Source organism: Apis florea, unplaced genomic scaffold (genome assembly GCF_048593485.1).
Source record: "Apis florea isolate Af1SG1 unplaced genomic scaffold, ASM4859348v1 contig_3798_pilon, whole genome shotgun sequence".
Taxonomy (NCBI): domain Eukaryota; kingdom Metazoa; phylum Arthropoda; class Insecta; order Hymenoptera; family Apidae; genus Apis; species Apis florea.
The window spans coordinates 2,137,839-2,164,648 of record NW_028256860.1 but is presented as its reverse complement, the minus strand read 5'-3'; the positions used below and the strand labels follow the sequence as shown (position 1 = coordinate 2,164,648).

Genomic DNA, 26,810 nt, shown 5'->3' with positions numbered 1-26,810 from the left:
CTACGTTATCGTTTCCTCCCTCTCTCTCTCTCTCTTTCTCTCTCCGGTTCTAGTGTGTTCTCTTGCCCGATGTATATTGCACCCGGTATGCACAGCCATGCACCATTCGGTTCGATGTATGCGGGATAGATGCGGAGCGAGGTCGAGTCCCGGTTTACTGGCTCCCTCATCCCTCGCCTCCGACTCCTCCTACGTCGGATTTCCTAGTCAATACATACGTGCGAATCCGTCCGTGACGCGAGTTCCGACGGGTTTCGAGTGAAAACGAGTCCGCGTTGTTTGATATTCACAGTTTGATTCATAGGATGTTCCGGCTGAGGGTTGAATACATACATTCGATCTTTCTCTTCTTCTTCTGGGAAGATGTTGTTATATATGTTTCGATATATCATAAGGATTATTCTTCCGTTTTGGAGTAATATAATTTGATCCCACTTCTTGTGTGTATTATTAGGTATTATATTGTTGTGTTATTTTAAAAAAAGGAAACGATAACAAATTTGGAAGTTTGAAAGTCCATGTAAAGCACCAGTGATTTACATCTTCGCCAATCCAATTTTCGATCCATGAGTAAAACGGGTCGGAACGCGGTTAGATTTCGAGAAAAAGTTTAATTTAAACGGCCTCGGGTGAAGAATTACGCGTTTGATCGACTTTTATCCGTTTAAAGGGACGACGCTTCTGACGACCTTCCTTTTTCCACGCGTATATACCATTACGTCCGCATTCTATGCGGGATTAACCGCGCTCACAGGTGGCACGCGCCGATTACGTAAAACACGCTCGATGCCGCATCCATAATGTACGAGCGGGTTCCGCTAAAGCACTACCTTCTCGCGGATATCACGGTGTGTGTTCGAAGTCTTACAATCCTATCTGCTCGATCTCGTTCCGGCTATCTCGTTCCCTTGCCTTACTCTCTCTTTCTACCTTCCTCTCTTTCAGCTCGTGCACGTCCAGTCGAATAAGGAGCACGAGCTGAAGGCCGCGGCTGCGGTTGGTCTAAACTTGTCCGGCTATGAAAACTTGGCACGAAACATCCCAGTGACCCCATTGTCTGCAACACGCAGACTTTCCTTCCTTCGAGCCGCCCCCTCCGGGCCAGCATTAAGCCCGAATTAACAAAGGAAGGGGTAGACATACTACACTGCGATTCCTCCCCCGCCATTTTCCTCTTCCCTTTGACCTTCCCGATCTCTCCTTTCCACCTCAACCCCCGCCCACGCGGCTTTATGGCGTCCCCTGTTGTGTAGCAGGCCATTTGTTTCTAACTGCGAGGCGGGCACATTCTCTCTGACCGGAGCAACAGGTCCTTTCAGGATCTGCGATCGCACAACGTGCGACACTTCCGCCCACTTTCCATGCGTTTGCCAAGGATGTATCGTGTCCCTTGGGGGGAGGCGGATATCTTGCGAGAGTTTCAGCCATGGCTCGGGTTTGGGGGTGGTCGGATATCGATGTTTCGTTCGATATCTCTCGCGAGGGGGTGAGATATATTTTATTGGACAACTTGTAACGTTGCTTGATCGATGAAGGATGAATCGAGGATGAATAATACGAAATGCATAAATCGTATGTGACAATATCAAGCAATTTTCTCAAGGTATTGCATTCGATTATTTCATTTTGGTTTTGATATTGACTGTGTTTTTTCGCGACAAATATCGGATGATGCAACACGGATTAATGTTTCATTTAAATATACCACGTTAAAAATTTGTATTTTCGGTAGTTCAAACTTGATTGTCAATATTATTCCCCCGTTTTGCGCTCGTTTTAATTAAAATGTATTATTACGTAGGGAATAAATTGTTACAAAATTATCATTCAAAAATAAAATAAAATTACCTCATTGATTTTTATTCATACGTAACAGGTGGTCGAGTTGTATTTGAAAAATCATTTCTAGCTTTATGAATGAAAATAACGCGCATTAACAATTTCGCTTTCATTGAAAAACGATTTCTCGTCTTCATTAAAAATCTCTCTCAGCTTTAACTTTAATCACCCATCATCCTTTTTACACGTCTACACGATACTTTTAAAAATATTTTAATCGTATTATTAATTAAATGTATATCATTATCAATTTAAATTTAAAACGATCTAACAAAAGAATAATTATTAAAAATCGTTTCCAAAAATTTATCCACCAAATTTCCATATATATATATATATATATTGTACATGTATACACGAGCAAAATTCGCTGGTCGTAAAACTAGAAATCCTGAAGGCAATCCATCGTATTCGAAACGCACGCGACCAGAAATAAATCGTTGGATCACGCTGTTCGACGCAGTCGTGGAGGGATATATTCTTTTTTCTCCTCCCCCCCTCTCTCTCTCTCTCTCTCTTTTATTTTTTTTTAAACTGGGTCATTGTGTGACGCCGCATGGAAACTATAAATCTTCCCCGTGGGTGGCGAGGAACTTGACCTTGCCACTTGAACTTGTCCCCTTTCCCGACGCCCGTGGTTTCGACCATATAACTTCGCCAGTCATTCTTCTTCCCTCCTCCCCCCCTCCTGAACGCCGTAACTTGAATCATAAACTTCCGAGAAATAAAGGATTCGCGGAAACTCCCGTCGGATTCTGCGACGTACGAGCTTCCGGGGCATTTACCTCTCTCCCCCTCTTCCGTTCTACACCCTTCATTGTTCCCCGGAATGTCGATCGTCTCCGTTTCTTCGCCAACTTTCTCTCCAATTTCTCCACTCTGCTTTCGCGCAACTTTATTCATCTTGAAACGCAAACGTTTGAACATTTTTCGAAACAGTTGCGCAACACGAGGATTGTAGAAAGCGTGTAGTTTATTCACGATGGTTGAAAGTTTATCGAGTCGATAAATTTAGTAAAGTTTTTATTTTTGTTCAAATTTTTGAATGATTAATTGAGTAAAAATGATTAAAATATGTAAAAATTTTCAATTAATTTTTTAAATCAATTAATTATCATTTCAGTTCAAAATTTAAGTGTTTGGGATAAGATGATACAATAATGATATGAATTCATGAAAATTTCCAAGACATTTTACCAATGGATCAAGTTTCATTTGTAATTCATATGCGATTAATAATAATTGTAAAAAGTTCATGTCATTATCAAACTCATAACTATTATTCCATTTCGAGTATACACTTCGTAAATTCTCAATGTATTTGTACAAGCTTATTATATATTATTTATAAATGTTAAATGAACGAACACACGGTGTCGTTCAAAAAGAAATAACGAAAACGATTAAATTTAACCAAAAACGCGTTAAAAGGAGAATTTTCAAACGCACGATTGAAAATCGCATTTCAATTCTCATTCGTTTTCCCCGATATATGATAAACAAACGTTTCAACAATCACGTTTAAACGTCCCAAATATTTTAGTTCCATTCCATCCGCAATTATTTGGTCACGCATCAACATATCTCGAGCAACAACACGGCCCCTTGCAAATATTGATATTAAAATTCCATTCTCCTCCCCTCTCCTCTCGTCTTTTGATCCAAACGTCAAGTGCGCGATATAAATTCGCGGAATCTCGTCGAACGATTCGCACGCGATCCAGAAGAGAAAAGGCTGGGTAATAAAAGCGATGGTCGGCAAAGAACGAGCAATTGGCAGCGAAACAAGCGTTGGTAGGAAGAGCGCGAAATAAACGTAGGAAATACCCGCGTAAAACGTCGATAACCGACGGAGATGAAAGGGCGAGAACGAACCCTGTAACTGGGCGGCGGTACATGTGGGCCAACAGTTTGTCGAGATGACGTCGCTACGATATGGGGGCAGGTCAGTGATATCCAAGCGGAGTTTAAACGGTTGTTCGCCTGGATACAAACTCTCGATGGCCAGTGAAGGCTCTCGAACCGCTTGCAAGCACTGCAGAACAAAACAAACGAGTCTGGTGTATTGGTTAACCTTTTCGAGTACTGCTCACCGTGTTTCTTGAGCAAATAATAAGGCCATTGATTCTCGTGGCCGCTGTTCTTCGAGGGAAATGTTTGAGTTCATGATGTTTCGCGTGTTTGATGTATGTGCAAGCACTTGCTATATACTTTATTATATATAGCTGATTAACTTTTTAGAAATTCTTCTTCCGATTTGTAGGTAAAAATTTTTTTTAAAGGATATAATATGTTTAATAAAATATTACAGTAAAATAGAATTATATTAATATTTAATATAATAATAAACAGGTTAATTTCTAAAGTACTTTTGGATATTTTTATTATTATTATGATATTGGCAAGTTCAAAATTTATTTTTAAAATATAAAATATGAGACAGATTTCAAGAAATCTACCTATTGTAAAATTATTCTTAAACGATTCAGATATCTATATCTTTCATTCAAAAAATTTGTGTAAAAATGCACGTATAACATGTATGTAAAATTATATTAAATATCCAATTATAATTATACGTATTACACAAGTACAACAATACAATAAAGATTTTTTTCAGATTGTATATCTTATAAATAATAGACTTTAAAATATTACATTTACCTACTAGAAATCTATTTTAATATATAATTAAAAATATAATTAAAACTTAATATAAATACAAAAAGAGAAGAAGATTATAGAATTCATTTTATTCATGAAAATCAAATATAGCACGCTTACCAAAAAAACATTGTCATCTTTCTAATTTCGTCTTACTCAAGGATAGAAGAAGAACGACGGTGGTTCATCCCCGTCGCTAGCTGGTAGTTATTATGCGTGGGGCGAGTTTCAAAGACCGTGATCGTAACCTAACAATCAGGGCTCTGGGTAGTTAGTGGGGCTATTAGCCGACGTCGCTGTGCCGCCCAGTAATCAACGCCTGGGCCGCGTGCTCCTGGTGGAACGATAAAGTCAAGAGTGGAACAGAGATGGAGCGTGGGGAGGCAGAACGCGTGCACACGCTTTGAGCCACTGAAACACTGTAACGGCACAATTATCGTTAATCGAGGAATCGTAACAGGGCGTTAGATAGGTGACCGTGACAGAATGGAAAGTGTGGCAGGGATGCGTTCAGCTGACGGAGCTGTGTAATGGATCGTTTTAAAAAGGCGTTATACTTGAAACAATTTGCTCGAGATGTCGCGTTTTAACGATCTTTCATGGATCGTTTCGTTCATGAATATTTAATTTGTTGATCGTGTGCTTTGTCCAAGATCTTACGATAATTGGATTAATCAAACGGGTATATCGACGAAATTATTTATCGCGAATTAAATATAAAACGTGATGTGAAGTTTAACTATATCGATATAATCGTTATATTTCATGGATGTTTGTAAATCTTTACAACCCATTTTTGATTCCAATTTTTACGATATCAGTTCGATACGTGGCATCTTGCGTAACAAAGCGCGTAAATTAAAATAAATCGATTAATTCATCTCCGCCCGATGGTTTACCTCAACGCACTGCAATATCATGTAAATTATATTATCGTGGAATCCAACAGAGCCCCACGATTTAACAGCAATTATAATTTCCATTGTGTTCCTGGTTATTTATTCTAATGTATGGAAACCATTTTCGAACCATTAAGCTTAGAACCTCCGGTCAGAAAATTCATCCCGTTCCGTTTCAATAATCAGTTAACTTAATTTCTTTCTGAGTGATAGAAAAATTCTAATCAAAAATTATTAAAAGAATTTTACGAGTTTTACTAAAGAAAAAGAGAAAAGAGAATTAAAGACGGAATACTAGAATGTTAATTAATTAAAATTACCTACTTGTTGCAACGATACGCCATACAAAATAACGTTACAAAAACAGAGGATCGAAATACACGGGTACCCGTCCCCTACACGCATTATCTTATCCCTTAAACCCGAAGGAACCAGCAAGCTCGACCCTCGTCTTGTCAACTCTCTCAGCGGGTCGCGTGTCGCGTACCGATAATTGCGAATTTCACTTTCGATCGGCGATACCGATCGCCGATTTGCTCGCATGCAGGTACACGAGCCCCCTCACCTGCTACCTTCCCCGCTATCTTATCGCTTTACAACAATGTCCCCGTGCTCGATCCATCCCTCTCCCTCCCACGCTCCTCCTCTCCCCTTCTTTCTTTATCCAGGCCGCTGTTCGAGCACACACAAGGAGCGAGAGACAGAGGCGGATAGACGGAAGGATAGACAGAGAGAAAGAGGGAGAGAAAAGGGCGGCGTACTACGCGCGTACCACTCTCGAACGCTATGTGACTGGGCTTTAGGTCGTGTCCGTGCACATCTCACACCTATCCAAAGTTCCCGTACTCATGAATGAACTTCCTTGTGTGGAACCGTTTATGCTTTCCCTTCCTGCCTTCTCTCGTCGTTCGTTGCACACACACACACACACACACACGTGTACTACACGAGCTGCGTGTGCGTGCGAGCATTGTGCTCTCTCTCTCTCTCTCTCTCTCTTCTATTCTGTGCATGTAAGCGTGTGCACGTCCTCTCGTGGGGGGTTAAACGGCTTCCCAACGTGGTCAATAGTTTCCCGATCCCTCCCTTTCCATCCCCTCACCCTCCCACGTCCACCCCATCCCGACTCGTTTCCCTTTAGTCGTCGGCTGCCTCTGGCGCCGCGACGTTTCCTCTCTGCCACTTTATATCACGCCAAAGAACGAAGAGAGAGAGAGAGAGGGGGGGAGAGGAACGAGGGAGATACACGACCCTTCCCTTCTCCTTCCTTCCTCTTCTCCCCTTACTCTTACTACTACTCTTCTAACCCCGTTCTTCTTGCTCCTCTCCTTCGTTTCATTCTTTTTGGTTTCCTCGTTTGGCCACCCGTCTCGCACCACTCCTCCTGCTGCTCGATCTAATCCGAAGATTGATCTCCGGAGGATCCCACAGCCACGCGCCACCTGTTTTTTAAGACCAAGTCGAGGACCTCGTTGCGATTTCTTTTTTTCTTTTTTGGAGGGGAGGGAGGAGGGTGGAAGACCTCGTGGATTCCAACCTTTTTTTCTCTCTTGTTTAGGATGTTTTATTTGGATTTACGAGATTGTTAAAGGATAGAAATGGGTCGAGGGAAATGATGGGGATTGGGTTTTTTGGGGGGAATTCGCACGCTGTTTAACCGGCCCGTGTTGGAGAATGGGGTGAAGGTGATTTGATTGATCGAGAGGGAGATTATGAATGTAATTGAGATTTATGCGTTGTGTGAGGTGGTGTGTATGAATATCTCTATGGATCCAATAGGATCGATCGAATATGTTTTTGATCATGGTTATAAACGTGCGCGTTGAGAATATAGGTCAGTAAAAGAGGAGAACGCACAATAAAGAATCCATTATAGTTAATAAATGGAATATTTTTTAAGTTCATATAATAAAAAACATTGAAATATATTTTATCCAAGATACGAAGACATTTATTCGAATTGTTCCACTATTTTTGAATTCCCATCATAGATTGCGACAACCATGAATCAACCATGGTAAAAATATCGATCGTGCGGGCGTGCAGTGATTACACCCATATTATAGACGATCAAGCAGCCGTAACATCGGCTCAATTCAGGGTGGTCGACTACGTGGCGAATTACACAGATTCTCCCACGCTGCTCGGCCTTCACCTCCTATTCTTTATCGCGTTCTCACGTATCTCTCTCTCTCTCCTCCGTGTTTCCCCTTAAAATTATCGAATTTTCCTTCTCAATATATAATTTCCTCATAAATTTCTGACCATCTCTTCCAATAGTAACTGAGATATACTGCTATGTATATATATATATCATTCGTCACGGACGAGATATCTCGAAAATTGATTTAATTAGAAACAAGAATCAGTATTGATCCTTTGATTCGATTGACTTTCAATAATTGCAATTTTCAATTCACGATCTTGCAATATTTTCATCACCGACTATACCCATCCTCCTCTCTATGACGACAGGATAATGCATGGAAAGCAGTTCCACAAAAGGTACAATTCCCATGTAACCTCTCTTGTTGAATGGATTCGAACTATGTACTATTAGACCATCAGCAGGTCGACATAGCCTGTGTGTGTGTGTATACTACCTATATACGTGGCCGTAACAGGGCAAAGGAGTAAACGAGAGCGTGTAAACGGTGCGACAGAGGCGAACGATCGAGGGACCAGGCAAGAATGAATGGCATACGCCGCGTTAATAGCTTGTTCTCGCTTCAGGGTTGCGCGAGGTCAGTTCGCTTTTAACCGGCCCGATGCTCCGTTATAACTCGCACGACCGTCACCTGTCTTCTTTTTGGCCTGGCTAATACGTATACGTTAGAGAGATTTCGAGCGTGAACACGTTGACATGTTAGCTAAATTGATGACCGAATAGCCAGGTGAATGGGCCGGGCAAGGATCACGCTCGATCTACCCAGAAAGAGAGTTTGGCACTGTTTTGTAGCGTTTGGTAGATACCTATCTTCTGGTTTATTTTTTATCTTTCGGTTTCATTACATTTTCGATCCTTTTAATTAATTCTTCACGGTTCTGCGTTCGAACCAGCTTTCCGTTTGACTCGATTTCTTTCTCTTTCGGTAGTTATTTGACTTATGTTATTGAGAAATATTCAATTATTCTTAACGATTAATTTTTATCATTTTATCTCTTTTTTTTTTTTCAAAAAAGTTTTTGATCGATTCATTAAAGAATTTAATTAGGATTTTAATGTCTAACATTAGAAATCTTTCGTTGCTAATGACTATGTAGGAATCTCGAAGAATTCTTCGTTATCTTTTCCGGAAGCATCTTCGAGGATGAGATTGATCTTTGAATAAAACGAGCCGAACTTAAAGCAATTTAACTTTTCAAGCTTTCAACCTTTCTTACTATAGCATCTTTCTTTTTTTTTTTTTTCCTTCCCATCGTCGATCTTCTCACTTCTCTCAAACTATCAGTACCATTATTTATCGAATTTTATACATCATTTTTTACATCGTTGTTCCAACAAAAATGAATGAATCCTATATAATCCCTAACTAATATCAAAAGTGAATATATCTTAAAGCCAAAGAATCTATTTAATAAATCGTACATTCATTCCTATTCCACAAATTAGAAATCTAAGTAAAATATATCCGTATCATTTTTTTCTGAAGATATATATACTCTTATACACAGCGAAAAAGAACTCAAAGAAAGAATTCAATGTGGCACGTACATAAAGAGGAGCACAGGAGGCAAAACGAAATCTCATTTTTCCGGCACGAAAACCGTGCTCGACCACCAACCACCTCATCAGCAGGGAAACCACGCGTCGGCACGCGGCCGAGTTAATAGCCCGTTCAGGGTTGCCTCAGGTTAGTTGACGTTTACATAAATAGCCGGGACCCGTGGCTCGTGCCGTTGTAAAAGAGAACGGTTTGGCGCCTGCGGGGGAGGGTGTTGTGACGTGTATATATATGTACATACACACACACACACGCACAGGCGACCAACACGAATCCCATCAGAGCGAGATGGAATAACGAAGGAGGAAGAGGTCTGGCGGAAAGGAGGACAGAGAACGGAAGGAGGCTGGTCGCAACCGTGGCGGCAGTTGGTGACAGGTTATTAGTCTGCCGTAAGTCTGGCCGCGGTGAATGAGAATAATAGCTTAGGTGTGACATTGCCCCAGTGCCTAGACTCGTGCCAGGCGGTTTCCTGTCTCTTTCCGTTCTTCTTACCCGGCTGCTTCTTCACACATTCCCTTTTGCTTCATCGTGTCTCTCTTTCTTTCTCTCTCTCTCTCTGTGTGTGTCTTTCGCTCGTGTTCCATCCGCTCGACGAATGACGGTAGACCCCGGCATTATTGTCGTAATCTAGGTCTAGGCGGTCTTGGTCTTGCCCTCACTTCAGATGTCATGTGCCTATTGTTCCCCAATGAAATCTCTCGGTCCCTCCGCTGCCACGAAACCAGACACAAGGTTGGTTCTTTGACCGGGCACGCGGCCGCTAGAGGGAGCGAGAGAGTTGTGCCGCAGGACAAAACCTTCTCCGCCGCGATTCGCGGACCGATTCTTCTTCTATTTAGCCGTGGCTGAAACCCGCACGTGCAATCTTGTCCATGACTCGTTCGTATAGATTCAGATGGGATGGTATCGTGATATATACGTGTTATGTATTAAATTAGTTTGGATTAAAATTCTTAATATAATGTAGGTAGTATTAGTGCAAGTGTATTTCAGTCCTGTAATTTCAATTTTTTTAAACATATTATGTATCTGTTATTCTCTAATCACAAATTCTCACAATTTGAAATATCAATTTCGACGTTATTATATACTTAATATTATAAATTTCTACCAAATACATATCTACATATCTACATTGCGTAGATGGTATCCAACTCATCCATTGGAAAAGAACAAACGACATAGGAAGAGCCGTCTTTCTATTCGAAACACATTCATTACCATAATATCTACATCAATGCGGACTAATGAAAATTACAAGAACCGGCATGATATCCCTTCAAATGTGCGCATTAGACCGGTCCAGACCAAAGAAGGAACCAACGACAAGGCTGATCGCGCGATTGCCCCCCCTTTTCAAATGTATTCCATCGCAATCTGAAGGCAGCATCTCCACGTCGAACGTGTCTGTGGATCTCTGTGGGTAGATATGGTGGAGCTCTCGTAATGAGAGCGCGGGATTTACGATCGTAATCAAGCGTGACAGATTGCGCGTCAAAGAAAACAGGTCTGGTCGTTAGCTACGTGTCCCGTGCTTCTCTCCATCGGGCTTCCTCTCGTCTAACTTGGAATCTACCTGTCTCCCCCTGTCTCTCTGCCTCTCTTCCTCCCTGCTTCTCCCTCTCTTTCCCTCTCTTTTGCCGCGGATCGACCCTAGAAAGAACTGGCACGCGCCCAACCAGCTCGTGCATTAAACAGAAGCCTTTTGCCCTCTGTCGCCCGACAGAGGCCGTGTGTAAGTATGTATTACACACAGGTGCACATTGCGCTCCGTGATCTTTCCGTGAGCGAGGCCACCACCGTATAAGCTAAACAAATCCACGAACGTTACCTCGTCGCAGTCCGTGTGTGCCGTGATTCGTCGATGTTGGTGACACACGTCGCCCGTGTGTTGACATTGGTTAACGGCGGCCTGTCCCGTTGACATTGGCGGCGACGGTGGTTTGTCGGTCGGGTTCAGGTTCACGGAAGCCATTCACGCTTCGCACGCCGGCATAAAGAAGAAGCGGCTGGCGCCTACGACCGATAAACTGGGTTGCCGCCGCATTCAGAAAGGGATTTAGGTGAGCTTTCGTGTTGTAATGTAGACAGAGAGAGAGAGGGAGAGGCAATTGGGAAGATGAAGAGAGAAGAAGACCTGGTTTGGAACAAAAGTCTGTTATGCATATTAAATGACGATTATTTAAACTGTTCGACTTATGTTTATTGATTCTTTATTATATATTCTTCTTATTGCTGATAGTTGAATTAAATTGAAATGAATTTATAGAATCCCTTTCGGGTATGGAAAAGTAAAATGAACGTTCAAATTTTTGTCTTCGCGTTTTCAAATAATATCCCAAGTTTAATATCTAGAAAAAGGAACGATAATTATCTTCCTTCTATACTTTCTGCTATGAATTTATCTTTAAAAAGATTGAGAACAATCACTCACTTTTAATTTCAAACGCTAATTCAACCTTCGCTTCGAACGAACGATACAAAAAAGAAAAAAAAGAAGAAAGGAAGGAAAGATCTCCCTAATTTTGTCAATTAATTAACAGACCCATTTCCATCGAACAATTAACCCCTTTCATCGATTCGAGGGGAACTAAGTAGAAAGGGAAAACGTGCCTGGGTAACAGGGTTGCCTCTAGTTTCACAAACGCCAATTGCACGAGTTTCAACTCGTTAATGAAGTGGCTGGCGTCAGTAACGACGCACGGCCCGTAATGATGCGACTCGTGCAAGAGGTAGATCGATGTGTAGCGGTTTGCAGAGACGGTGTGTTGGTTGGACGATGGTGGTTGGTTGGTCGGTCCAGGTCAGGTTCATAGCGGCTATTAACGCTTCACACGGTGGCGTAAAGAAGCGGGCAGAGGCGCCTAGAGGCAATAAAGTAAGGTGGATGCCAGGCATGAAGCGCCGCCACTCATCTGGTGCGAGCGAGAGAGGAATGGGGTTGTTGGTACGCGGCGGTATCGGTGTACAGGCCAGGAAGGATGAGGAACGAGAGAGGGTACCGGGAATTTCAGGGTCGTAGGGAGATAATGCCTCTCTTAGAGCGTTCGTGAATGGAACGGATCGCTTCCCGCTACTACGACCTTTCCTCGCGTAGTCCTAAGGGTCAATGGCCCTGTTTAAAGGCGGCTGCCACGATCGTTCCACTACGTCACGAGGCGTGATCGTTTTGCGAAGGATGAACTGCTCTCTTTCTCCCTCTCTCAATTTCTTTTAAGCGTGTTTGTAACTCGTGAAGTTTTACGATCGTTTTTAAGATTGACTTTATGTTGTTGTCGAGAGTTGGGGGATGAACGGTGGTTTCAAAGAATTGTTTCTCTCGCTAAGAATTTATCGTTTCTCGAGTGAAAATGAAATAGCCAATATTTATTCTCTTTTCGAGAACATTTTTAAAAGATGTCATCAAGGATGATAACATGTAAAGAGAAATATAAACATGAATTTTTCTAATCTAAAATGTTGCTCGATAAAGATCCCTCGATGATCTCAATAAAGTTTTGGAATAAGAATCAATTAGTATTTTCCAAGAGTAAAATAAGAATTAGAATCAGACCTCTTTATCTGTCGCTTCCCATCCCATATGATTCCTGGTGTGTAGCGTGTGTAGCGTAAACACGAGGGTAACTTTTCGCTAATTTGAAATTCAAGATTCGGCGGGATTCTCTAAAAGAGATCGTCGGGGTGGCATATCAGCTGACTGGCGCCTCTCCTAAGATGCATCCATTCATCCCCGTCTGATCCCTCAGCTTCTCTTTCTTCATTCACACATTCACGCGGGTCCCTCTCGTGTTCGCCCATTGACGTGCCTCTATTTTCTCTCTTCCTCGTTCCCTCTCGGTCTAACCACCACGGTTGCCCGTTATGTCGGCCGATTATACCCTCTCTCTCCCTCTCTCCTCCTCCTCCTCCTCCTCCTCCTCCCTCGGCATCTTTCTCTCCTAACGTCCTCTTGTGGTAATACCACTACGACCATCGCGATCACGACCACCAAGAAAGCGTGGATATCCACGAAGCTTCTCCTCCTCGACCCACCCCCTTTCTCCCCCAACACAAATACCCTTTTCCTTTCCCCCTCGCCTGGTGCGCTCGTTCACCGACCTCCACGTGCCATCCCTCCGGCTCACCGTGCTATTTTTCTTCGTCTTTCGTACATATTCGCTCTCTTCGTCCCTCGCTCCACGTGCCCCGCTATTTTCCTTTGTTTATCGCCGCGAACAACGTGGCCGGCAGGTAGCTCGCGGAAGAAGGACGGAAGAAGCGACGACCGGGAATGCGAATGGACGAGGAGGATTCTGTTCGTGGAATAAGGATGCTGGGAGGAAGACGATGCCACGTGAGATCGTAATCATCTCGATAGAACGGGAGATGAGGTTTTGGTATGAATAGAAAGAGGAATGTGTTTGGTTAGGGTAAGGTAGTTTTTTGTTTGTTTTTGATTCCTTTTTTTATCTTTTTTATCGATTGTTATTAATTTTTTAGAAAGAATGAACAAGTGTCAAAATTTACTTGTTTTAAAAAATTTAAGCATGATTCTAAAGAAATTGAGAAAGATATAATTTTTTTGAATTTATTGAAGAAAAACTAAGTTCTATAATTAATTAAATAAAATTCCTTAGACACATTACATCTGTATCTGTTATTTTTGTATTTGAATCAAAAAAAAAAAAAAAAGAACAAGTTTAAGAAATTTATTTTTACAATTTTTTTAAAATTATTAGCGACAAATTTAAAAGAAATGTATATTTCTTTCGCTTTACTATTTATCGAGCATTTAATTTCATGATATTTTTTTGAAAAGCTTGTCCTCTTCGGCAATGAATTCTATAGAGAAATTCCTTCTAAAGGCTTTTAAAATGTTTAATTTCTTGTGTGTTAAAAAAAAAAAGAAAAAGATTTACAAAAAATAAAATAAATTATTAAACACTGTTACATGCATAATGAGTAAACTGAATGTTCTAGCTAAAGTATTGTATATCTTTTATTATCCATATTTTCCTATTTAACTTGCCATATTGCAAGCAATATTTATTCCATTTCATAAATAATTCCTATTAAATCTCATAAAAATTACTCAGTAAATTATTATTATTATTATAAAGTCATTATAGCTTTTATTACAGTTTTTTATTATTATTAGTCTTTTTGCGCAGTTGGAACACAGTAGAAAAAGTAGAGTATTCAAACACTCGAAACAGTTTTCTTAAATCTTGCAGTAGTATAGTCCAGCCTGTTACAGACTGTAGCATTCTTCACAGTTAAAAACTAACTCATTCTACTTCAATGCTTTTCACCTCACTCATCCTAGTTACGCCCTACATTCCTCCTCCTTGATTTTCATTTTCGAAAAAATATTTTTGCCAACTACATCCAACAGATAATTTTAACGAAAATAACAAATTTAATAATAATAATAAAAATAAGGATCCTTAAAAGATATATAAACGACAGATAATTACAATTTACGAAATAAAATTTTTTAAATATCTAATCTTTTTTTTTTTACAATTCTTATAAACTCATCAATTTCACCAAATTCTCTGAGAGAGAGAGAGAGAGAGAGAACAAAAATACCTAAATTTTAATTCCAAACACACATCAACAACAATCCAAATCTACAACAATTCCATCAATCCTCGACGACAAACCAATTCCCTTACCCAATCCCATCCACCGCGTCCACGCGCATAAACCTCGAGCATATCTCCTAAGGGCATAGCATAGAAGGGGGGTGGCGGGGGCAGCACTCGGTTGGAAGTGAAATATTCCGGTCGTCCTCTCCTCCGGGCTCTCCTTCGTTCACTGGGTCAAGTTCAAGCCCAGTTGGTGAGACGGAAAGGGGTCCGGAAGGCCTCGGCGTCGAGCACGTTGAACAGAAACGGAAAGAGAGTGGAGGAACACGTTGGATGGGGTGGAGAGGGGAAGGAGGCTAAGTCGTTCTTTCGTTAGTAACCACACCGATCGATGGCTGATCGAGATAACAGGTAGGCGAGGTCGCTATAAGGGGTTTGCGAAGTTTCGAATGCCGGTTTAAATTCCCCCCCCCCTCCCCCCTCCTCCTCCACCCTCCTCGTCCCTCTCACTTCCTCCTGCTCCCGCTGTCGGCCGCTCATTCACCTCGGTGCATCGTTCTCTTTCTACCTCCGGACGAGAGTGTCCCTCTTTAATCTTCTCTCCCTCTGCACCCACCAGCACCCCACGCGAATGTAGGTGAACTTGCCTGGTTCGAGGTAAACTACCGTCGAGACTGGCGTGTGCACACACGTATATATGTATATATATATATATATATATTATGCTTTATATGCACTTCCGTGCGCACGCGTGTATACGTGTGCACGTACAGGGAGCACGTGCACGGACTGACACGTTTGCACGGTTCGTTAGCGGATACCTGGTGCTCCAGATTCGTGGCACGACAACCAGACAGAGAGGACGTCCTGGAAAAAGAGCGAGGGGCAGAGGGAGAGAGGGAGACGGAGAGAAGGTAAAGGGCTTATCGCGATGCCGCTACATTGCTGGAATCCGGTCCGCTTATCGCCACCACCTGCCTGTAAACATCGATGGCGAACTTCGATGTTCACCATCGATCTTTACTAGCTTTCTTTTTTTTTTTTTTTTTTTTAATGTTACGATCGATGTTTTTATATCGATCATATCCTGAAGTGATAAAATACGAGATCTGTATCGGTTCTTCTCTTTAGAATTCGTTCTAAAGTGGTTTAAAATGGTTTGAAATGAGGTTAATTTTGCTTGGAAATTAATAGATGTATAGATATCGATATTATTTTATTTAAACAATTGATTTGATTTATTGATAAAATAAAATTTTTTCTCCGTATTATTTACGAAATAATAAATCGGAACAATTCGTTGAATCGTTCAATTATCGAATTATATCATTCATAAATTATTCATAATCTGGTGATAAACCGTCATCTTTCAAGTCTGACTCTTCATCTCCTATTCCCCTTGTTACTCCTCTTCTTGCAACGTCATCCCAAAGATTCGTGACCAGGGAGATTTCTTCTTTTGTCGTGGTATCGACAAAATGCGAATGCTTATAAATGCACGTGAAACGAGGCAGGAGAAACTCAAGTTCTTCGGATCGGTTTGCTTGACTGGGTCAAGTTTATCGTGGTCGAAAGGGAAAAGATAAGACGAAAGGAAAGGCGCGTCAAGCCGCGTTGCACGATAAAGCAGTTTCTGACTCTTTACGCGGCAAATAGAGAGGCAAAGGAACACTGGAGGGAATCGTTCTCGTGTTACTAATGACCGATCGATGTCTTATTATAGATATCGTCCTTTTTCTCTAGTAATACCATTTTTTTCCTTCTTTCTTTTTTCTTTTCTTTTTTTTACCCTTCCTCTTTAAAGAAGAAGATCTCCAGTCTTGTCTCGGATCCCTCCCTGGAGGGAGGTCTAGTTGGGTCCACCAGTTTCACTTTTACTTTTTTACCCGTTCGACGATCTTAATCCGTCTTCCACCTTTCGCTTTCTTTCTCTCTCGGGGGATGAGTCATGTTGCTGACGTTAGCCACGTCTGTCGAACAGGTTGCTGCACTTTATCCGTGGAATTCCACCACATTTTTCTTCTCCCTTTTATCGAGTATTACTCGAGATGATGGGATCGAGAGAAGAATCGTTGGGGAATTGCAAGTGATGTGACGGGTGGGAAGAATTCTTCGCAAGCAAGCGTGAATAGTTTCGAACAAGATAAATGGACGGTCGAAGTTACGAAGGTAGCAATAAATAATTGTATTCGATAGCTTGGGCCAGTTTTCGAACTTGTGGGTCATCGGTGGTGAGTAGAAGCGAAACTTTCATTGAGAAAAGAAAAGTTTCTCGCTGTAACTGTTTTAAGTAAGTCAGATGCTGGAGAGAGAAACTCTTTAATTAACTATGATGTAACTTTTTCACTTTTGCATCCCAAGTTTTCCCGAAGCTTTTATGTTCCCTCCCCCCTCCCCCTCTCCTGAGATTCGTATCGATAATAACTATAATTTCACAGATTATCCACCAAAATTGTATAATACCAATTTTTATTAGAAATTCCTTTTTCCACAACTTTCGTGTCGCGAAGAAAATTGTTACGTATCAAGACATCCTCTTAAACGATCGAAATAAAATTTGTAATAGCAACTTTTATAATTCAAACCGCCATCAATAATATACAACGAACAAACTTACCAACACACCGGAGGCCAATAAACGTTAAAGTCTCCACGTGTCTCCAGGTTAGGCAACGCAAGATCATCAGGTCTGTTCAACTTTTTCTCCCCTCCTCGTATCAGAAGCGATCCCTGCGAAGTCGGCACGTGCGATTTCTCCGTGCGATCGACGTGGATGGAATACCCTGCTACGTACTGCCATCCAATAGATCCACCAAGTGTCTCGTGAACGTGTTGGTAGGGAGAAAGCGTGACGGAGAAAGAGAAAGAGTGGAACAGGAAAAAAAAATAGAGAGAAACGAGAGCAAAAGAGAAAGAGTGAAAACGAGATATATATATATATATATTCATATACATATATATATATACGTACGTACATTCGACACGCGTGTGCACGCGATCGTCGAAACTTTTGCTGTCCCGCGAATCGAGAGGTATGCAACAGCTGTTATCGTGTTACGGGTTCGCACGAGCGGCCCGTAACTTCATATCATCGTGGTGGTGGTGGTGGTGGTGGTTGTAGGAGCCCACTCCATGGAGTGGGTCAAGTTCACTACGCTTATGATAACATTTCTGCTCCGTTCCAGTTCCGTTCCGCGTCTAACTGCACGCCTTTCCGCTCCTTCGCCCCATCCTCCCACGATACCCCTCCTCTTTAGCGACCCGGTGTACATACTCTTGCCGGATCTCCCCCCTCCTCTCCCCTCTTTGTCTAGCAACGCTCATCCCTCCGTTCGCGTTACCGTCTCCAGACCCCCCGCCCGCCTCGCGTTTGTAAACATCACGAATCCATCCGGACGGGATGGATTCACGATCTCGTTCGTGAGGAACGGTGGCCAGGAGGGGGAGAGTGTTCATGGATCGTTTTATCGTGACGTGAATCCCTGGTCTGGGGATCTCGAGTTCAAGGACGGATCGGGAAATACTCTCGAGGATGTATATATGTATAGTTTAGTGGTTTGAGTAGAATTTATGTAACTAATCTGTTTTTTTTTTTTTTTTTTTTATCATTTTAGAGATTATTCTAGATGGCGACTCGATGGATGATTAATGCGGCGTTCGATCGAAGGGATTAAACGACAGATTTTTTGAGGAAGGGCGTTATTTTCGAACTGTTGGGGGTAAGTAAGTACTTATTTGTTGAGTTGATATTTATCTTAATTTTATCTCATCCAATTTCTCAAATATATCAAGTTCGAATGTTAAAAATTGCAAGAGTCACGCATACAGAATAAAATCGGGCAACGAGCAGTAATGCAAATTTCGTGGCGCGCGAACAAACGACAAACGAGCCACCGGTTTCACGTGGCGATCGAGAAAGTGGAGAGAATCCCTCGATGACGCGTAGTCCATTACCTTCCGCAATTCCGAGCGGATGGACGGTCCCCGAGTGGTTTCTTACGCCGGCAAACGCTCCCCCACACACGTCCCTCGAAAGGCACACGGTGTTTAGCGAGCGTGTGTATACGCGGAACCCGGCGATTACGATCGTTGAGTGATTTACGAGCTCGCTGAGTCCCTTAACCTGCATGTTTGCAGACCGCATTCCTGCCACGGCTCGTAATGCGGGAGAGGCACGTGCTGCATCTCTTGTTGCTCGATTTCGCCGTCAAACGTTTCTTCTACGCCGAGTATGCCGGTACACGTATCAAACGTGGCCGAATTCTGCCACCCGGGAATTGGTGTTCTCCTCATGTTTAAAAAATTCGAATGTATATATAAGCTACGTTTCTTAATTCGTCGATGATCGAAGTCCAATCGATTTGAATTTGTGTTTAATATTTTGGGCAAAATCAACGTGTACGATCGAACCTCGGTTATGGATAATCCGAAAATCGAGTTAAAAAGGAGAAAAAGCCCTTCCACGTCAATCGTCGATCGAAGCTCGACAATAAACAGCCATCCAACAATTTACAAAACGCGGGCAAACACGTACACAAGCTTGAACATCAGTTCGATATCAATCGTTCCGCGGTGTTGCGGACGTCGTTTATATACACGCCCTTACACACCTTCCACCCGGTTTCTCCGTTGCCCCCAACCCCCCTTCCTCTCCCTTTCTGTCGTGCAACAAGTGTGACGGCTCGTAGCGGCGGGTAGATAGGCGAATGAACCAACGAAAAAAAAAAAAGAGAGAGAGAGAGAGAAGAGAGAACGGTTTAGAGGGAGGGTAGAGGGTGAGGAAGAGAGACGTTGCATCGGTCGTGAAGAGGAGGACGGAAGGCTCGAGAGCAGAGAGGATGGAAAATGGGTCGACTTTTGTATACCGACGAGCTTTGCGAGTACGTCAACGCCAGGACACACCTGCAGTTCGACGGTTCACCCCCGTTTTCTAGTAAAAGTCCTGCTTTGTCTCCCCCTCTCCCTTTCTCTCTCTCTAGGCGCCTCTCTACGCCCTTGCCTTCGTGTCCTTGAGAATTGGACTCGTGTATATGTGTCTATGTGAATAGTGTGCATACGTGATTGTGTCGTGTATGGTCTCTGCGGATTACTCGATCGAACGTGTCGCGTGTGTACACAGCTCGGACGGAAATATGTGGAATTCGGTTGTTTGCTGGATCAGAAGAATGGATGATGAATCTTGGAATCGTTTTTCTTTCTTTTTTTTTTTTTTCGTTTGATCAGTGGGGATGATTAGGGTGGATTTAGGTGTGGATATAGTTTCGAGATGGTTGAGCTCGAAAGAGTGTTGTTTTTGGACGACTATGCGCTATTGGTATTCCGAAACTCTTGTATACGTAAGTGGTTTATGAATTATTTAGGGTCGAACATTGTTAAATGAGTTTCTCAAAGTTTTAATTAGAATTCTAGTTTGTATTTAAAGTGCACACATCTCTGGATATTTATGGTACATCCAAGATGAGGATGAATGGACGATTATTACGAGATGATGTTGACGCTTATTTATTGATTATTGAGATTTATCGTGACGATACCAATTGATTTTATTCCACTTAATTCTCTTGTAAATTCGGCCTCGACATTCGTGAAACTAATTTTATCAAGTAAAAATTGTAATGCACGCTTACAATGATCGATTACATCGAATGAAATATTACGATTTTAGATATTAGAACGATTAAATTGATAACAACACAGGTGAAAAGTGTATTGTTTCATCAGATATTTATAGAACAAATAATGCTCCAATGTTCTGAAGTTTTGTAATAAAGCCCAAAATTTTTATACAACGTAAAGTTTATTTCATCGATCCAAAGAGATCACGAGACGACAATACAATCAACATTCCAAGTGAGAAAGATTTAATATCCTTCGACATTGATCTTCGATCTTTAATTACGTTTAATTACTCACACGATTGATAAAATTTCATCGACATCCACGATGATCCAACGATTCCATCGTGGCAGCGATCATTGGCGCGCGGTTCTTGGCCGCAAATTAGCCGAGATATCGGTTTCGCGGGGAGGAAACGGGGGATCAGTTTCTCGGGCGGAAATGAAAAAGCCGGTGACGGTTGGCGAACGTTCGACAACTTAATTACACGCCGTTTGCCACAGGTGCCGCGCGTCGAACGTAATAAATATTTCATGAGCGAAACAGCCATTACATTGTTTGATTATATTTACATACATTTGATTGCTGGCCCGCGTGATTAATAACCGTCCCGTCGTTTGGCCCCTCCCACTCCACTCCACTCCACCCCCCCCCCTCTTTCTTCCTCCGTATTATTCCTCCTCGCTCCTTTCCACGATCGCATGAACTCGACCACGTGGGCTCGATCGCGTTCCATTGCGTAACGAATCAACATAAATATTTGGCGTGGCGCATGTGTTATTGACTCGTCCCTCGATGAATCACCGGCGCCTCCGTAATGTGGGAATTTCCGAGTGGATGTTTTATAACCGAATCGAAACCTCGCCTATTTTTAGTTCTATCGTGTTCTTCACGTGCGATATAAGTTTGATTGTCGTGCGACTGGCGGAAGTCAATTTCAGACGGTATTACGTGAGGTGAGGAAAATTTTGATCAACGTTTTTCATAACAATTGAAAAATTCGTCGTTTTTCTATTCCTTCTATTCCCCTAAATAGGGAAGAAAAATAATTGTTGTTAACCAGTTTAACTTTATTATTAACTATCAATCTTTTTGATTCCTGTTCTAATTCTTATTCTGGTCAGAAAATGATATTATTCTGTCATGCTGTATAAGAAAGCGATCATTTTTCTGGTACTGATAATCAAATGGCGAATCGAGAAGTGGTAAGCAAATTAAAATTCTTTCAAAATTATCTTTTTTCTCTTCTTCGATTCCTCGTTTAATAGCCGCCAACGATGGCGTTAATTAGGCGAGGGATTTCATCGATGGAACTTCTCGCAGAATGTTTGGCTCGAGCCGGAAGCGGGGTGTCAAGCGGGCGAGGAAAGACTCGATTACGGATCGATTCGATTAACTGGCAAGATTAAACATCGACATTGGATAATGACATAATTGTGCCCGCGTGCCATGCGAATTGATACTATGTTTAACCAGGCTCAAGCGCGTTTGACCGAATGCTATGACGACCGCCGATTATTCGACCCATTATTGTTGCTACTTCCGCAAGACACGTGCACCGGCTCTCTGTTCCATCTATTACTTCGATTCGTGAGTTTCCACATTCTGTTTCCACCCCTTCTTTTCTCACATTATTTTACGCACATTTTATAGAATATAAAATTCTTCTAAATCCCTATTCCTAGATCTATGTGTTTATGCGCAAACAATAAAAGAACGAACTATCGTTCCAAAAGAAAAAAGAAAAAACGATACCGTATCTCGTGAATGAAATCGGCTTTCGCCTCTCGGAAGAGAAATGGGAGTGGGCAACAGCGTAAAAGCGGGCGGTGTAATGACTTAATTATGTCCTGGCGCGGATCGCGAGGTGTTAAACGTGTCGACGTACAGGAGGGCGTGTTTGACCCCTCTCGTTGTTGCGGCAAGGAGGGAAGGAGAAAGGTCGGTGCTCTGAATGGTTTTAATGGGATTTATGAATGGATAACGAAGCTTGGCCGGCTTTTTCCTACACGCGTGTGTACGTGGCTGGCTGCACGCGGGTGTACAGAGGGAGGACACGCTTTGGGGCAAAGAACGGCGCAAACATTATTATAGCCGTAGCCGTGAATTATAGCTGGCTCGTTCGGCGTTTCAATTTCAAAACCCTCGCTTTCTCCCGGCATCAATTAAAGGGGAAGAAGCACCGCGTGTCCACCCCCTTCTTTCCACCCTCCCCCACCCCCTCCCCCTAGTTTCCACCTTGATGCGATTTCACGCGATTTACCGTCTGTTTACATAAGCGGCTGTAATTACGCGCAATTTATCACGAATACTGTGGGCTGTATCAGTTTCACGTTACGCCCATATATCGTCGGACGTGCTTGCTGCCCTACTGGGGAGGGGGTGCGTAATTAGCCCTGCTCGCGGATGGATGTTCTTCGGTTGTAAACGGTGCTTAGCAATCGTTGGCCATTGTTGATTATCGTTTTCGCAAGATTTGAAGCGTGCTCAATTCAAAAATGAAAAGTTATATTGTTGCGTATCTGATTGTTATCTGAATTTTGTCGTTGCTTGCAAGGAATAGAAATATCTTGTAAAATGTGAAATTCGAATGAAATATATTTCGAAGTATTTTATTATTAGTTTATTATTTATAAGTAAATAAAACATACTTGCAATCGAATAAATTGTGAAAGAATATACATAAGAAAAAAAAAGAAACTATCTCTATTCGTGCATTGCAAATTAAAATATATAAACAAATTTGTCTGAGAAGAAAGAAAAATAATAAAGTTCGTTCATTATCAAACTTTCAACTAATTGGTTCGCATTAGTTGAACGCATTCCTAGAGCACGTTTCAACGTCAAGTCTTAGGATCGAGTTCGGTGAAACGTTTTCATCTCGGGTGGAAAGAACGAGCCGTTTAATCCGGCGCCTTGCAACACTGGGTAGCTCGTCTAAGCCGGCGACAAGAAGTGTGTTCACGTGCCAACAAGCTGAGCAAATCGTCGCAAAAAGGGCGTAACCTTATAGAATCCAGTCCAGTTCGGGAATGCGAGACGCACGTGCTGAACGGTGCCGTTTATAGAGGGGTGACACATTTTAATCTGCGAATGGAATTGTCGCGAAACGGCAAAAAAGGAGGAGCGAATTGCGAGGATAATCTTTGATTCGCGGTGAAGAGACGGGAATTAAGGCGACAATTAAGTTATTCGATGATTCGTAATCTTTAAATAATTGGTTGAAATTTCACTTTGTTGAATTTTGTTTTGAAAGAAAATTTTGCTTTTCTTTCGTGTATTTTTGGCATTATTTTAGAGATTGTAAAATATAAAATTATTATAAATATTTATTGTGTAATTATCACACTATTGTTGTGATATTTTTTTCTGTAATTTATATCTAGTCAAATGATATTGATATTGATTTGACTTGTAGATACGAGTTATTTTTCCTATAAACAAAAATATCGTTCGACAAATTAATCTGCATGTTTTTAATAATTGCAAAAATTTTAAATCCGTCATTTTGACAAATTTAATAGTTCTAAAGTTAAATAACATGTACTTCAGTAATGTTTTGGTATATACATATTCATTCTTTAGAAAGTGGAAAGTGTAATTAACAGTTTTTTTTTATACATATTCATTATTCAGAAAGTAGAAGGTGTAGTAAACACAAGATGAAATGATTAATAAATCGAAATTTTGTCTGCGAAACAGCAACGTCATGGAATCTTTAACATATTTGTACCAAATGTAGAACGATGAAATGTTTTAACGATGAACGATAAAGAGTTTTATTTTTATTGCAAAATTCTTTCTAAAATGTTTTAAAATAATTATTTTCATCGATCTTTATTTAAATTTATTAAAATTTATAAAATTGCTTTAAATGAACACGTATTATTATATAGCTTAATCGTTTTAATTGTTAAAATATAAAATAAATTATCGTATCGAATAAAAAAATATATGAATACATTTAAGAAACAAAATTATCGAGAATTATTATCCAGATCTATTTCTACTGTGAATATAATATTGAGAGTTACAATCAGATAATCATTCTCAATAATGTCCATTTACAAACAATACCTTCGAGATAATAATTCCCAATAGTATCGCTCTCAAATATTATATTTTGTATTTGCAGCAATGTGTGTAAAAAATTAAAATGAAAAAAAAAAAAAATGTTCCCCATAAAAAGTAACTTACAACACAGAAATGTTTATGTACGCATTTTCATAGCTGCAACTTGTCAAACAAAAAAAAAAAAAAAAACGCGATTAATAAAAACATAAAACTGAAATTATTTTCAAACGAATATGAAAAGAAAAATTATTAAAAAAGCATGGATATAAACTTCAAAGTAGAAATCTCACGTTTCTCGTATTGCGACACACCTGGAAATACGAAGATACGAAATGTTCCAGGTATAAACCGATGTCTGCTGTGACTCACCCGTTGCACGATATATACGGCATGCTGGGCAAAGATAAAAAAGCGTGGCAAACATCGCGACCTGTAGCTCCAATTGAGTCATTTGCCATATTTACCGTGGCACGTGCCGTTCCTACCGACTATCTCGATCCGGATCGATCGATCGTAAACCGGATTAATAGCGTGCGTATCGAAGGGGACATGGAGAAACAATCGAGCCCAGTTTGATCTTAGTTGAACGGGGATTCTTAATTGACGATTAAGCGCTCTTGGTATGGGAATAATGTTAATTGTTGGCGGAAATAGATCGTTATTACATCGAATCTTGAACACAGATGACGCGATATTGGTGGTGTTGGATTAATTTAAGATAATCGAGAAGTGGTATTCTTTGACAGCGCGATACTTTCGTTGTTAATGACATCTGGCGGGATCTGAAACTTTCATCAGAACAGATGGACGACATTTTTTTGCTATAGATAGATGATGCTTAAATAAGGTAAATATAAGCGGAAAATTAAAATATACGGATTTGTACTTTTCTTTGATTGAATTATTCCAATGGAATTTTTATTTAAAAATTTTTTTTTTTTAGAGTTTTAGATAATTTAACATTAGATGAGAATTTATTTAGATAATTTGAAATTCTGTAAAAAATTAAATTTAATAGAATATTTTATAAAAAAAAAACATATAAAAATTATCTTATATCTATTATTGAAAAATTAGTATATTATTGTAAACTAATATGTAATATATTCCTTATTAACATTTTATCTTAAAATAATAAAATTTCGAAATACACAAATATATTTATCCTACTTTAAAATTATTAATTTTAAACAAATCTTAACGTATAGCATAATATTTGCATAAAATTACCAAATAAAATTATACATGTAATATACATAATTTATATAATTATAATATTATATAATTACAAAAATTTATTCATGGAATTATTTAATTATATAATATTTAATTCTCTTTGAAATTATGCAAGTAAATAAATTATGGTGATCTTTCTTATTCTAAATATGTATTCATTGTGGCACGTGTTGTTGCCTCTTCACTGTATCGATCAATCGAATCAGATTAATGACATGTTTACCCGATAGAATAACCGATGATAGCTGCATCTTACAGAATGATGGATAGCAGTCATTATGCTTATCGTAGTGAGAAATCTCGCGGTCGATGGAATCGTAATATGTAATCGGAACATTTTTATGAATATCTTTTCATTCAGATTCCCGACATGTGTGTATCATATAATAATATTATTCATAATACTTTTTCTCTATCGATAATTACATTTCGATGCATTAGCCACGCGTTTATCAGAGCTAAGATAAATTTAAAATATATAATAGTTTGAAATAATACGTGTATTAGAAAATTAGAGAGATTTTCATTCGAGCAAAACATTTATACTCGAATTCGATGTACATAAAATATTTATTTATAAATATTTTTTACTTGAAATGCAATGAGATGATTATATTCCATATTTCATATTTAAAGATATATAATTGATATAATACAGCAGGACATTGATTATCCGAATTAAATGGTGAACAAATCCATTTATCATAAACTTTTATAAAAAGTTATTTCAACAATCAATCAGAAAGAAACAAATTTATTATAAAAACGATTAAACAATTTTTAAATATTACATAAAGGAGATATACTTAATAAGAGAAGTAAAAAATAAATTAATTTTTAAATAAAATATGTATGTAATAATCAAACTTCGAATAATTAATTAACATTTTAATGTTAAGATTAAAAATTATATCTCAATGAAATATTCAAAATAGTGTTTCTAGGAACTTGTATTAAAATATATATTAAATATACATATATTTTTATATATATATATATATATATGTAGATACATTTTTTATTTATTTAGAAAAGTTTATTTGCAACATTTATTTATTTATTCTAAAAATTTAATTTTATCATCTCTACTTATAATGCATTGATTTTCATCATCAAATAAATAAATACTTGAGAATTTTATCGTCGATATGATTGTTAGATAAGGCTTGTATAATATGAGGATC

General features: G+C 40.0%; 1 long non-coding RNA gene across 8 annotated transcripts in view; it reads left to right on the top strand.

Annotated features, from left to right (window-relative positions):
- LOC116414172 (uncharacterized) overlaps positions 1-26,810 on the top strand; it is a 152,360-nt gene that overhangs the window by 15,357 nt on the left and 110,193 nt on the right. For 3 of the 8 annotated variants that reach the window (XR_015294625.1, XR_015294624.1, XR_015294622.1), the window contains one exon: positions 18,315-18,419. The exons of 3 other annotated variants lie outside the window; for them this stretch is intronic. This is a non-coding gene — a long non-coding RNA (uncharacterized LOC116414172). Of the gene's footprint in view, positions 1-18,064; positions 18,235-18,314; positions 18,420-21,189; positions 21,273-26,810 lie in introns of those variants that run through there. 2 more of the 8 variants (XR_015294627.1, XR_015294628.1) reach the window with 2 other exon arrangements.